This window comes from Scyliorhinus torazame, chromosome 15, assembly GCF_047496885.1.
Source record: "Scyliorhinus torazame isolate Kashiwa2021f chromosome 15, sScyTor2.1, whole genome shotgun sequence".
NCBI classification, from domain to species: domain Eukaryota; kingdom Metazoa; phylum Chordata; class Chondrichthyes; order Carcharhiniformes; family Scyliorhinidae; genus Scyliorhinus; species Scyliorhinus torazame.
Window position 1 is genome coordinate 151,828,404 of NC_092721.1, and position 10,159 is coordinate 151,838,562.

The window sequence follows — 10,159 nt, forward strand, 5'->3', positions numbered from 1 at the left end:
ATTTGGGGGGGGGGGGTATTTGAATTGATGGGTGCTAAGATGTTCACTGTATGTTTTAAAAAGGATAACTGAGTTCATAAAATAAACATTGTTTTGCTTTAAAAATTACTTTTAAATTTCTGCTGCACCACACCTGTAGAGTGGGCCGTGTACTCCCCATACCACAATCTAGTAAAAGTCGTGGGTCAGGTGAACTCCATGATACACTTTGGGGTTCTCTAAACCCTGGCCCATAACACCTAGCAACAGGTAGAAATCTGCCGAGCAACATCAGTAGCCAGTATTCAAAAGGCCGGATGAGATGCAACTTGCCCAGTAATGGAACTAAAAGATAGTTAGATAGAATCAAATGTCAATAGCTTATTGTAGAAACAGCTTACCGAGACAATTGGGAGATCAATGAGGTATATACATGTAGATGTCTAGAGTAAAGGAATTTGACAGGGGCAGACAGCCAAATACACAGAAGGCACAATCGAGGCCCTTACTAAGAGCACCCTAACTGAATCCCATGTATCCACCCTATCCCCGTAACCCAGTAACCCCACTTCACATTTTCTGGACACTAAGGGCAATTTAGCATGGCCAATCCACCTAACCCCCAGACTCGATGGGCCGTGTGTCCTCCTTCTGCACTGTAGATTCTACGAAACAAATTTATAATTGCCAGGACCCTCAGAAGCAGACAGGCCAGTTTCTAGCTAGCAGCCTGGAAGCCAAATTTTACATCTAACACGCTCTAAGTCTTGGAGTCAAGGCAGTGCAGAAAACCTTCATAAAAACAGTTTAAACATCTTAGCTGGATCAGGATAAGAAATTTCCCGGATTCGATTAATCTCCCTATATTGTGTGGTAACTATAAGCTGGCTTTGACTTATAGATCTGTTCAATTAAGATGTTGTTTGGGGGAAAGGGGAAGTCTTAAAGAGTCCAAGGATTGTAGATATATTTTGGAACATGGCGTACATGCTACATAAATTGTGTGTTTAGTATTTCATAATTAATTGCATCGTCCTGTTTGTATGTAATTGTTTTTCCTTTAATTTAATAAATAGTCTTCAATAATTGTTACATAACAACTGGGCTGCTTATTTTCACTGGGATTCCACTTGACTCCTTACACCATTCCAAAAACAGATCTATACACCCACACGAACCAGTGTTCCAAGTTGGGATATCCTCGCAGGAGTGGTTCATGACAAACACAAAAACACTTTCAATACATAGAAATTCCTTCAACTCATCTCTTATGAAAACAGACATTTCAATTTTATAATCACTTTGAGCTGGCAATCAAACTGATCACTTAACAGGCACCCCACTGTGATAATGCTAGTTTGTAAAATCAGTAAACACAGAACAAATCCTATAATGAAAGCCCACAGGCTTATCTTAATAAACTGAATAAGGTATCAAGCACTGACTTTTTTGAACACCAGACTGTTTTAGTAAATTTAAACAAGCAGGGTTAAAACTATTGACAGTTTTGGCAATTTACATAAGTTTTGACAGTTGTAATGTTTTAACAGTTCTTTGACAGCTTTGATAGTTATTTGACAACTTTGAAAATTCTTTGTCAGCTTGACAGTTCTTTAATAGCTTTGACAGTACCAATGAACTTATGCATTTTTTGCACAATCATATTTGCATTTAACAATCCCAAATGGTGCCTTACCTCGCCTAAAGGGTGCCTTGCCTTTCCCAAAGGTGTCCCAGGACCTTATCCAAAAGGGTACCTTACCTCTCCAAAGGAGTGCCCCGGCTAGCCAAATTAATCCATCAGGTTTAGACCAATTCTTACCTATCCAATCTGCACATCAGGTTTCACACTCCTGGCCTATCAAGATCTCATTTAACTGGAGCCAGCTATGACTTAAATGGGTAGCTGCATCTATAAACCACGCATGCACGAACCCTGGGCTGACTCCAGTCCCACCCCTGCAAAAATAGAAAGTAACGTGTTCGGAGCAGGACTTAGGGCTTCCAAGCTCAACCACCATTTTCACCATGACGGAGAATCTCTCCTCCATGGTGAAAATGTGGGCCTGGGTGCCTTTCAAGCCTAAAAAATCTAATAGAGAGATAATATTATACAAGATAGTAAATGTTACAAATAGGCAAATCTAGAACTTTACATTTAAATTACTTTGGAAGAGGAAGAGAAAGTGCCACAAATACAAACAAGTTAAAGGGAAAGTTAGGAGTAATAGTTGGAAGTTCTTTGTACAAAGAGTGAGCAGTATATGGACTGAATTTCTTTATGAAGCGGAGGTGAAAACCCTGGAATAATTTTAGAACAATTTTAATCCTGCAACAGAAGTGATTTGAGGTTCTTCTGGGTGGATAAACGTAGATGAGCTAAATAGTTTTAACATTTCTGACATGCTCAATACAAATGGACTGTAAGATCACACTTTGTGAAAGTAGCCAAAAATTCTGTTAAGGTGCCTGCAACTTAACATGTGACCATGAACATTTAAACAGTGTACAGTATTTGATTCTGTGGCCATATTTGGTTAAATATGGACCTGAATAAGGGTACTTCGCAGTCAACTGTAAAGGTGCACTAACAGATTCAAAAACAGTTTCTTACCCGCTGTTACCAGGCTCCTGAATAACCCTCTTATGGACTGAACTGATCTCTCCACGTATCTTCTCTACTGTTTAGCTACAGTTCATATGCTTCACCTGATGTCTATGTCTATATATGTATATTGTGTATTTATCATATGTCTTATGTTTTTCATGTATGGAATGTTTTGCCTGGACTGTACATAGAACAATACTTTTCACTGTATCACGGTACATGTGATAATAAAATTTAAATCTAAATGTATTATACAAGGATGAACCAGCCTTTGATGAATATGAGAACTCTACACTTTTGGTCTGAGTGCCAGATTGAACAAAGGAGATTATTTGAGCGCAAGTTGGGAAGAGAGAAGAGTGAGTGGCCATTGCCAACTGCTATTGTGTCGTGGTTGTCTGGAGAAGTGTTAACCCTGCAGTAATGTGATGGAAATGAACTTCCAGGGATTGCAATATAATACAACCTGAAAAGCAAATGTGTGTGTGTTAGAAACATCTGAAGCACCAGAAAACATCCGAATCGTCAGAGCTGAAAGTCTTCTTATGCAGCTGAAGTACTCCACTTGTTCCAGCTTCTATGTCCACCTGAGAACCAACTTCCTGGCTATTCTTCTACATTCTATGATTCTAAGAGGCTTTGAAGCTTCATGAAAATCCTTTATTTCTAAAAGTCCTTCACTCCAATTAAAGTATCAACTCAACCAAGAGACATCAAGCTTACATTGATGTGAAGATCGTATAAAGATGATATTATAAATATCATTTTTATAATTACAACTTTAAATGTGTTTTAACTTTAATCGTGTGTTTGATAGTGTGTGTGAGATGAATGATTGAAATGTTCAAGCATCAGGGGCATGTGTAATAATAAATATTGTTCTCTTATTTTTAAAATTCACCAGAAAGCCTGCTGCTGGAATTTATTCTAAATTAAGAAAAAACACTCTAAGCATAAGGAAACGTACACATCTTGTATACAAACATCCTGATTACGGACTGGCAGGGACCATACAAATCCTGTCTAACAATTCACAATTTCCCATAACTTTGAATAGCCTTCAAGAATATCTTTCTTATTCATTCTTGTATGGGTAGAGGTTTTGCTGTAATGCACATTTATTGAGTTCCCTCGGCAATTAGTGAAAAGAAACAAAGAAACAACTTTTCAATAATTGGATGGGCGAAGGGTTGCTACTAGCAACCCTTATTGCTACGAGCAACCCTTGTATATGCAGTTGGTTTGACAACGGAATAAAACTTTTCATTTTCGAAACCAACTTTCTTATTTGCCGTGCAGGGCAGCACGGTAGCATTGTGGATAGCACAATTGCTTCACAGCTCCAGGGTCCCAGGTTCGATTCCGGCTTGGGTCACTGTCTGTGCGGAGTCTACACATCCTCCCGTATGTGCGTGGGTTTCCTCCGGGTGCTCCGGTTACCTCCCACAGTCCAAAGATGTGCAGGTTAGGTGGATTGGCCATGATAAATTTCTCTTAGTGTCCAAAATTGCCCTTAGTGTTGGGTGGGGTTAGTGGGTTATGGGGATAGGGTGGAGGTGTTGACCTTGGGTAGGGTGCTCTTTCCAGGAGCCGGTGCAGACTCGATGGGCCCAATGGCCTCCTTCTGCACTGTAAATTCTATGATTTGTTGGAGGCATTTTCAATGCCTGAACTGGTAATGGATTGAGGAGATAAAACAACAACTGCAGTGTTTTTAATAAATTTCTTTCAAAAGTATTTTGTTTCACATTTTAGCAAAACTAGTGACACATACTAGCTAGCTCCTGGTAAAATAAGCTGATACTTAAAAAAAATACACCCATATGTTTTGAAATGTATACTCTGATAACTAATACTATTTGCAGATAATGGGTAAATTCCAAATAACTTGAAAGGCTTCACTAACCCAAGCCACCACATTCACCTTCCTACTCCTAAGACTGCCCATACTGTAAACAGGGCAATTATATCAGGAGCGTGCAACCCAAATTTGCAGAAGGGCTTTTTGAAATGGTACTAAATTGTAAAAAAAATAACCAGTTGCTCAATGACACACAACATGCTTTTATTCAGCTGGTGACACAAGCCCAGTCTTTGAAAACAGCATGATGTTGACCTCTATTAAACACTCTCCCTTGTTTATTTAATTTAATCTGGTGGCATTCCCCTTGGATTGACAGAATGACAGTTGCAAATATGAAGACCCTTTTTTGAGCATACGAACAGCAGAATTACTATTATAGGTGTAATCATTCTGAGCATTTCAGTTCTCTAGCTCATGACAACAAGCTCTATGCATTTAATAAGACAGAGTGATTGAGCTCACAAACTCTACAGATGATAGCAGCATTAACGTTTGAAGTGCTGGATACCTCAGATAAGTCAGAATTATTTATAGAACAAAAGAGCATCCTGAAAGACCAGGGGGGTAAATTTATCTTGGGCCATAGCACAAGACGAGTAATAATGAATAAGCAGCATATTTTCTTTGGAAAATCAGGCAGGATGTAGATCGAGCTGTTGATTCACTATCGACAGTTTTCTGATGTTGTCCAAGACCAATATCACACTATTGGTCTTTAATGCAGCTCCTGAAAAGATCAGACAGAATGTAAAAGAGTAGCCAATTTGTTATCATTTATTTTATAATGCAGCCCAAGATGAATTTCACTGCCACCTCACCATAGGTGATCAAAAATGCACTAAATGTGGGATGTTGTTTTTCATCATATCTCCGAGAAACTGAAATGTTATTATGTCATGAAACTCAGTTACTTCTTGTGCACTGTGTAGAAGGGGGAAAAGAAAATAAAGAACTTCAGTTTCATTATGAATTGAATGACATGAAACGGAAAACAGAAAATGATAGTGAAAGATGCAATGATGTAGACTTTGACAAAATATCAAATAAGAGCCAGAAAAAGAAAATAAACATGAGGGAAAAGAAAGAATATTGAAAATACAGGAAATTTTAGTGGAATAAAACTTAATTGTCCAATCGATATGCAATATCAATATGTGAAATTCTCCTGCAATCGTTTTAATTTTGTATAACAATGTACTGGATTTCTACAGTCCATCACCTCTAGAAATATATCTGAAGACACTATCATTTGAGGAGAACAATAGTAGGTGCTGAGCAGGAGGGAAATAGGAATAAATGAACAGTTAAGGAGGGGAATTTAAACAGAAAATGTTGAAAATACGGTGCAGGGAGTTAAGGAGGGGGCTGGCCAAAGGCATAGTGAAACATAAGGGGGCGGATTATCCGTATGGGAGCCTATGGGCGCAACTCTCAGGAAACATTTCTAAGTGTGGTAACGAGCGGGAATTGCTGCAAGCTTCCTAATGCTCGGCCCAGTTAGGTCGGCAACACAACTCAATGTTAATTGGTCCACTTAATGGAGCCTCACGGGCTTCTCGTCACAAATGAAGGCTCATCAACTGATTTGCGGGGACCGTGCTTGCCAGCAGTCCCCCCCCACCCCCCCCTCCCCCCACCCCTCCACCCCCACTAAAAAGGTCGAGCAGCATTTAAGCTGCACTTGCTCAGCCAACCCCAACCAGCTCACAACAATGGCGCCCAGGAGACTGGCCCCAAGATGTTGACCTGGTAGGCTGCTAGGTGCCGTGGAGGCCAGGAGGAATGCCTTGTTCCCTCGAGGGTCTCGGAGAGTCAGCCACAAGGCAGCCAGTGCTGCTTGGGATGAGGTGGCGGCAGTTGTCAGCTCAGGGAGTGTGACCTGGAGATCTCCAGTGCCGGGAAAAGGTCAATGACCTACACCGGGCAGCACGAGTGAGTAGACACCAAGGATCCGGTGGAATGTTGGTCGTATAGACCAATATCACTATTTAACACGGATGTTAAAGTTTGTGACCATGTTTGAGGAGCTATTCGTCGCAGGGGGATGGGGGGGTGGTTGATGGGGGGAGGGGGTGAAAAGGGGGGGAAAAATCTGTACAGACTGTATAGTTGATTGTTGGGAAGTATGTTTCCCGGGGTGTTTATTTGCTGTAACCTGCTTTGATACATGTTTGTAATAAAATACGTTTTTTAAAAAAATGATGCTGGAAGGGTTGAGGGTGTTTAGCTATATAACAAAATCACAAAGGTGGTTGGGAGAAATAATTTGAGAGATTTGAAAGTGAGAAGCCAATGGAGTTTAGGGAGGACAGAATGATGGGAGTGTGGGATGTCATACAAATCAAGGGACAGATTGTAGAAATTTGGGGGGTCATAATCTTTGAAGGGCCAACATGGTGAGGCTGGCTAGGAGAACTTTATGGAAGTTAATCCATAAGTGATTAATGCACAGACAAAGTTTTCAGCAAAATTAAGGGAAATGGTCACATTTAGGGAATTAGAGCCAGTGGCAAATTGCATGAACTGAAAACATGCTTCTGGTTTTCTTGACATTGAGCAGAAGGAAATTTTGGCTCATTCAGAATTCACAACAGTGACCGGCATTTATTTGGCACCTTCAACATTAAAATAAAGGTAAGGCACTTCACAAGGAAAGCTGAGCCAGGGCAGAATTTGGAGGCACGGTCAAAGTTTTGGTCAGAGTTGGGTTTTGAGTAGATTTTAAAAAGGGCGGTGGAATGGTTTAGGGAAAGAACTGTAGAGTAGTTGCCAGGTAGAAAAAGGCTGTGATGAATAAGGGAGGCCAGTCAGAGAGACAAAATGCTTGGAGTGAAGGTATATGGATCTGGAAAAGTCTGTAGAAACAGGCTAGAATTAGGACATGAAACGTTCAATAGGAACAAGGATTTCAAATGTGCTGGGACTAAAATTTGACTTTGGCCGTGTTGCAGAAGAAGAAGTTGAAGACTGGTGATGCACTATACAGCCCATTTCATTTAACTTTTTATTGGAGTCAATATGCATGGTGTATCACAGGCACTGATCTGCTGCCATTCATTTTCTGCTCAGCTGACGTTGGACAGGAGCCAGTGTAGATCAAACAGGAATGGGCCAGGCAAGTGGGCTTAGCAAAAGGCAGAATCTATGCAACACATCTGGGTAGGGGTTGATGGAGGGGCGGTGGGGGTGGGGGGTGGGGGGGGGGGGGGGGGGGGTGACTAGCAAGGAAATTGTTAAGAGTTGCTGTGTCTAGAGGTGATACCTGCAGATTATTGTGTTTTATATAAAGCATCTATCTTTGTATATTCATAGAATTTACAGTGCAGAAGGAGGCCATTTGGCCCATCGAGTCTGCACCGGCTCTTGGAAAGAGCACCCTACCCAAGGTCAACACCTCCACCCTATCCCCATAACCCAGTAACCCCACCCAACACTAAGGGCAATTTTGGACACTAAGGGCAATTTATCATGGCCAATCCACCTAACCTGCACATCTTTGGACTGTGGGAGAAAACCGGAGCACCCGGAGGAAACCCACGCACACACGGGGAGGATGTGCAGACTCCGCACAGACAGTGACCCAAGCCGGAATTGAACCTGGGACCCTGGAGCTGTGAAGCAATTGTGCTATCCACAATGCTACCGTGCTGCCCACTATATTGAAGCCACCTGGGTTGGCCACTTCCCGACTTAAAATGGAGGTCCGCAAAGACTACAGGGAAATTCAGCCAACACAGGCAAAAACTAGCAAGTGCAAAAATCCTGTGTATTAGAACTTGCAAAAGCCCAGACAGCACTGAAACTCACAGCCATCTGCATACTAATGAGCAATCCCCAGGAACAATCAAAACATTTAAGGTGAATAAGGCCAAGCCAGACTCCTCGGCGCCAGCAGGAGCCAAGACAAAGGAAGGTCAACGGACACTCAGGGACCACCCAGCGATCAGGGAACGGCTCCAGTATTGGAGAAATCGAACCAAGTGATCGGAACGTAGTCCAATCACTTGGAACCAGATACGGGATCCGCCCTGAACGGCGCGAAGCCCCTGGGGACTATAAAGTAGAGCCCACAAGTTCAAATCGGTCTTCTTGGCAGGGTCACTCAGCAACTCGAATCAACCATTGACAGTAAACTGCCTAGCTGCCACAACAACCAAGTAAGTCTCCAGTCAACGCACGCTACGAGATAGGCGCTCCTAGCTACCAGTCCATACCAGCTTTTGAATCCTGCAGGCTCAGAATTGAACGAAAGGCCATTTGTTCCCTTGACCTGGTGAGCCAGTTCCAAGCTAAGTATAGGCCTTTTAGTGATAGAGATAGCCTAGTAAGTAGAGTTTTATGCATGAGTAGTGATTGACTGTGTATAATAAATGTGTTTTGATTTGAATCTTACTAATTGGTGTGTCGAGTTATTGATCATTACTTGAACTTGAACCTCATGGCGGTATCATAAGGATACCTGGCGACTCTTGAGCAAAGGTTATAGAAACAGAGCAAATTAAGTAAAGATACAACGGACAACATTTCAGAGCCAGCCAAAAGTTAGCAACATTTACTGGCGACATCCTGGCGGGATCCGACTTAGAAGTGGCCTAACCACTCCGGGAGAACCCAAAATTTGAATTAAGAATCCAATTGGGAACAGAAAAACCACAAGTGTTCAAGCAGTTCTGATCAATCCTCATAATTCAGAAGTGTGTTAATGCATGCGTAACTAACAGGGCTATAAGGTAAAACTGATAGATATTTGTTGCGAAAAACTGTCGGGAGTTTGTATTCCGGAAATTAGCGAACGCCGTACCCGTGATTACAGCAACGCCTTAGCACCCCTCGTTCCAAATTTTAAAAGAGCATTCAGATAGAGAAAATGGCAATGAAGGAAATGGAACGCCTTATGAACCCCCAGGAATTCAAGGTTGCAGCAACCAGCAGTAGAGTAGGTCAGTGTCTCGTTTCGGAAGAAGAGATCAGGAAATATCTCAAAGGGAAAGGATGGCCCCTTTGGAGTGAATTCTGTGATAATGAGGAAACAGGTCCTGGGAGTATAGGACATACTTGGTGGGAGTACCTGTCAGAGATCCATAAGAAAAGCTTAGAGAAAGCTCGCAAGCCGATGGCAATCATGTCACAATTGCGAGGCACAGAGGAGGTCGTTCAGATACTCCGCAAAGTGGTAGAAGAGAGACATTGAATGAGCAAGGTCGATGTTAGTGAGATCGAGAGAGAGAATATAGAATTAAGAAGGAAGTTGGCAGCAAAGGACGGAGAGGTGGATGATGCCAAGTGGGCACACCAGTCTTGTCTAGCGCATCTGAGCAGCTTCCAAACCCAATATGAGAAGGCCTATCAGGACACCCAACGTACAGTCCTGGTAAGAGAAGAGACAGAGAAACAGGTAGAGGCATTGCAAAGTGTTGCTCTTATTAGCCTTAGTTTATTTAGTTCTAATTACGTCACCTTTGCTCACGGGTCGCCAGGTATCTTTCTGATACCGCCACGTGGTTCAAGCTCAAGTTATGATTAATAAGTCAGCACACCGCTTAGTAAGATTGAAATCAACGGTCATTTATTATATACAACAAGTAATGTTTATACAATAATCCTACTATCTATATAGAAACCTATCTCTACTGGCCAATAGTTAACTTTAGGAAGAGCCCACCAGGTCAGGGAAGCGAATGGCTTATCGAATCGGATCTGGCCCGCGG